The 5,000-nt window shown below is 50.7% G+C and overlaps 1 protein-coding gene across 1 annotated transcript in view; it reads right to left on the bottom strand.

Annotated features, from left to right (window-relative positions):
• The window catches only part of LOC144741873 (vitamin K-dependent gamma-carboxylase-like), a 33,607-nt gene that overhangs the window by 17,458 nt on the left and 11,149 nt on the right, over positions 1-5,000 (bottom strand).

A 5,000-nucleotide genomic window follows, 5' to 3' on the forward strand; every position in this document is an offset into this window, starting at 1 on the left:
TGTGTGGTGAGTCTGTGGGTCTCTGTGTGGTGAGTCTGTCGGTCTCTGTGTGAGTCTATGGGTCTCTGTGCGAGTCTATGGGTCTCTGTGTGAGTCTATGGGTCTCTGTGTGAGTCTATGGGTCTCTGTGCGAGTCTATGGGTCTCTGTGTGAGTCTATGGGTCTCTGTGTGAGTCTATGGGTCTCTGTGCGAGTGGTGGATCTATGGGTCTCTGTGTGAGTCTATGGGTCTCTGTGTGAGTCTATGGGTCTCTGTGTGAGTCTATGGGTCTCTGTGCGAGTCTATGGGTTTCTATGTGAGTCTATGGGGTTCTGTGCGAGTCTATGGGATTCTGTGCGAGTCTATGGGTTTCTATGTGAGTCTATGGGTCTCTGTGTGAGTCTATGGGTCTCTGTGCGAGTGGTGGATCTATGGGTTTCTGTGTGAGTCTATGGGTCTCTGTGTGAGTCTATGGGTCTCTGTGTGAGTCTATGGGTCTCTGTGTGAGTCTATGGGTTTCTGTGTGAGTCTATGGGTCTCTGTGCGAGTCTATGGGTTTCTGTGTGAGTCTATGGGTCTCTGTGCGAGTCTATGGGTTTCTGTGTGAGTCTATGGGTCTCTGTGTGTGTGTGTGGTGAGTCTATGGGTCTCTGTGTGGTGAGTCTGTGGGTCTCTGTGTGGTGAGTCTGTCGGTCTCTGTGTGAGTCTATGGGTCTCTGTGTGGTGAGTCTGTGGGTCTCTGTGTGGTGAGTCTGTCGGTCTCTGTGTGAGTCTATGGGTCTCTGTGCGAGTCTATGGGTCTCTGTGTGAGTCTATGGGTCTCTGTGTGAGTCTATGGGTCTCTGTGCGAGTCTATGGGTCTCTGTGTGAGTCTATGGGTCTCTGTGTGAGTCTATGGGTCTCTGTGCGAGTCTATGGGTCTCTGTGTGAGTCTATGGGTCTCTGTGCGAGTCTATGGGTCTCTGTGTGAGTCTATGGGTCTCTGTGCGAGTCTATGGGTCTCTGTGCGAGTCTATGGGTCTCTGTGTGAGTCTATGGGTCTCTGTGTGAGTCTATGGGTCTCTATGTGAGTCTATGGGTCTCTGTGTGAGTCTATGGGTCTCTGTGTGAGTCTATGGGTCTCTGTGTGAGTCTATGGGTCTCTGTGTGAGTCTATGGGTCTCTGTGTGAGTCTATGGGTCTCTGTGTGAGTCTATGGGTCTCTGTGTGAGTCTATGGGTCTCTATGTGAGTCTATGGGTCTCTGTGTGAGTCTATGGGTCTCTGTGTGAGTCTATGGGTCTCTATGTGAGTCTATGGGTCTCTGTGTGAGTCTATGGGTCTCTGTGTGAGTCTATGGGTTTCTGTGTGAGTCTATGGGTTTCTATGTGAGTCTATGGGTCTCTGTGTGAGTCTATGGGATTCTGTGCGAGTCTATGGGTTTCTATGTGAGTCTATGGGTTTCTGTGTGAGTCTATGGGCCTCTGTGTGAGTCTATGGGATTCTGTGCGAGTCTATGGGTTTCTATGTGAGTCTATGGGTTTCTGTGTGAGTCTATGGGCCTCTGTGTGAGTCTATGGGTCTCTGTGCGAGTCTATGGGTCTCTGTGCGAGTCTGTGGGTTGCTGTGTGAGTCTATGGGTCTCTGTGTGAGTCTATGGGTCTCTGTGTGAGTCTATGGGCCTCTGTGTGAGTCTATGGGTCTCTGTGCGAGTCTATGGGTCTCTGTGCGAGTCTGTGGGTTGCTGTGTGAGTCTATGGGTCTCTGTGTGAGTCTATGGGTCTCTGTGTGAGTCTATGGGTCTCTGTGCGAGTCTATGGGTCTCTGTGCGAGTCTATGGGTCTCTGTGCGAGTCTGTGGGTTGCTGTGTGAGTCTATGGGTCTCTGTGTGAGTCTATGGGTCTCTGTGTGAGTCTATGGGTCTCTGTGCGAGTCTATGGGTCTCTGTGTGAGTCTATGGGTCTCTTTGTGAGTCTATGGGTCTCTGTGTGAGTCTATGGGATTCTGTGCGAGTCTATGGGTCTCTGTGTGAGTCTATGGGTCTCTGTGTGAGTCTATGGGTCTCTGTGCGAGTCTGTGGGTCTCTTTGTGAGTCTATGGGTCTCTGTGTGAGTCTATGGGTCTCTTTGTGAGTCTATGGGTCTCTGTGTGAGTCTATGGGATTCTGTGCGAGTCTATGGGTCTCTGTGTGAGTCTATGGGTCTCTTTGTGAGTCTATGGGTCTCTGTGTGAGTCTATGGGATTCTGTGCGAGTCTATGGGTCTCTGTGTGAGTCTATGGGTCTCTGTGTGAGTCTATGGGTCTCTGTGCGAGTCTGTGGGTCTCTTTGTGAGTCTATGGGTCTCTGTGTGAGTCTATGGGTCTCTTTGTGAGTCTATGGGTCTCTGTGTGAGTCTATGGGATTCTGTGCGAGTCTATGGGTCTCTGTGTGAGTCTATGGGTCTCTTTGTGAGTCTATGGGTCTCTGTGTGAGTCTATGGGTCTCTGTGTGAGTCTATGGGTCTCTGTGTGAGTCTATGGGTCTCTGTGCGAGTCTGTGGGTCTCTTTGTGAGTCTATGGGTCTCTGTGTGAGTCTATGGGTCTCTTTGTGAGTCTATGGGTCTCTGTGTGAGTCTATGGGATTCTGTGCGAGTCTATGGGTCTCTGTGTGAGTCTATGGGTCTCTTTGTGAGTCTATGGGTCTCTGTGTGAGTCTATGGGTCTCTGTGCGAGTCTGTGGGTTGCTGTGTGAGTCTATGGGTCTCTGTGTGAGTCTATGGGTCTCTGTGTGAGTCTATGGGTCTCTGTGCGAGTCTATGGGTCTCTGTGTGAGTCTATGGGTCTCTTTGTGAGTCTATGGGTCTCTGTGTGAGTCTATGGGATTCTGTGCGAGTCTATGGGTCTCTGTGTGAGTCTATGGGTCTCTGTGTGAGTCTATGGGTCTCTGTGCGAGTCTGTGGGTCTCTTTGTGAGTCTATGGGTCTCTGTGTGAGTCTATGGGTCTCTTTGTGAGTCTATGGGTCTCTGTGTGAGTCTATGGGATTCTGTGCGAGTCTATGGGTCTCTGTGTGAGTCTATGGGTCTCTTTGTGAGTCTATGGGTCTCTGTGTGAGTCTATGGGATTCTGTGCGAGTCTATGGGTCTCTGTGTGAGTCTATGGGTCTCTGTGTGAGTCTATGGGTCTCTGTGCGAGTCTGTGGGTCTCTTTGTGAGTCTATGGGTCTCTGTGTGAGTCTATGGGTCTCTTTGTGAGTCTATGGGTCTCTGTGTGAGTCTATGGGATTCTGTGTGAGTCTATGGGTCTCTGTGTGAGTCTATGGGTCTCTGTGTGAGTCTATGGGTCTCTGTGCGAGTCTATGGGTCTCTGTGTGAGTCTATGGGTCTCTTTGTGAGTCTATGGGTCTCTGTGTGAGTCTATGGGATTCTGTGCGAGTCTATGGGTCTCTGTGTGAGTCTATGGGTCTCTGTGTGAGTCTATGGGTCTCTGTGCGAGTCTGTGGGTCTCTTTGTGAGTCTATGGGTCTCTGTGTGAGTCTATGGGTCTCTTTGTGAGTCTATGGGTCTCTGTGTGAGTCTATGGGATTCTGTGCGAGTCTATGGGTCTCTGTGTGAGTCTATGGGTCTCTTTGTGAGTCTATGGGTCTCTGTGTGAGTCTATGGGATTCTGTGCGAGTCTATGGGTCTCTGTGTGAGTCTATGGGTCTCTGTGTGAGTCTATGGGTCTCTGTGCGAGTCTGTGGGTCTCTTTGTGAGTCTATGGGTCTCTGTGTGAGTCTATGGGTCTCTTTGTGAGTCTATGGGTCTCTGTGTGAGTCTATGGGATTCTGTGCGAGTCTATGGGTCTCTGTGTGAGTCTATGGGTCTCTTTGTGAGTCTATGGGTCTCTGTGTGAGTCTATGGGTCTCTGTGTGAGTCTATGGGTCTCTGTGTGAGTCTATGGGTCTCTGTGCGAGTCTGTGGGTCTCTTTGTGAGTCTATGGGTCTCTGTGTGAGTCTATGGGTCTCTTTGTGAGTCTATGGGTCTCTGTGTGAGTCTATGGGATTCTGTGCGAGTCTATGGGTCTCTGTGTGAGTCTATGGGTCTCTTTGTGAGTCTATGGGTCTCTGTGTGAGTCTATGGGATTCTGTGCGAGTCTATGGGTCTCTGTGTGAGTCTATGGGTCTCTGTGTGAGTCTATGGGTCTCTGTGTGAGTCTATGGGTTTCTGTGTGAGTCTATGGGTTTCTGTGTGAGTCTATGGGTCTCTGTGTGAGTCTATGGGTCTCTGTGTGAGTCTATGGGTTTCTGTGTGAGTCTATGGGTTTCTGTGTGAGTCTATGGGTCTCTGTGTGAGTCTATGGGTCTCTGTGTGAGTCTATGGGTCTCTGTGTGAGTCTATGGGTCTCTGTGTGAGTCTATGGGTCTCTGTGTGAGTCTATGGGTCTCTGTGTGAGTCTATGGGTCTCTGTGTGAGTCTATGGGTCTCTGTGTGAGTCTATGGGTCTCTGTGCGAGTCTGTGGGTTGCTGTGTGAGTGGTGAGTGGATGCGTGTGTACGTGTGTGCGTACGCGTGTGTGTATGCGTGCACGTGTGTGTGTGTGCGTGTGTGTGTGAGTGTGTGTGTGCGTGTGTGCGTACGTGTGTGTGCGTGTGTGTGTGCGTAAGTACGCGCGTGTGTGTGTACGTGTGTGCGTGAGTGTGTGTGTACGTGTGTGTGTGTGTGCGTGTGTGTGTGAGTGTGTGTGTACGTGTGTGTGTGTGCGTGTGTGTGTGAGTGTGTGTGTGCGTGTGTGTGTACGTGTGTGTGTGTGCGTGTGTGTGTGCGTGTGTGTGTGCGTGTGCGTATGTACGTGTGTGTGTGTGCGTGTGTGTGTGAGTGTGTGTGTACGTGTGTGTGTACGTGTGTGCGTGTGTGTCTGTGTGTGCGTGTGTGCGTACGTGTGTGTGCGTGTGTGTCTGTGTGTGTCTGTGTGTGTGCGTGTGTGCGTGTGTGTGTGCGTGTGTGCGCGTGTGTGTGTACATGTGCGTGTGTGTATGTATGTGTGCGTGTGTATCTACTTGTGTGTGTGTGTCTACGTGAGTG

Source organism: Lampetra planeri, unplaced genomic scaffold, assembly GCF_965212315.1.
Source record: "Lampetra planeri unplaced genomic scaffold, kcLamPlan1.2.h2 scaffold_755, whole genome shotgun sequence".
Classification (NCBI taxonomy): domain Eukaryota; kingdom Metazoa; phylum Chordata; class Hyperoartia; order Petromyzontiformes; family Petromyzontidae; genus Lampetra; species Lampetra planeri.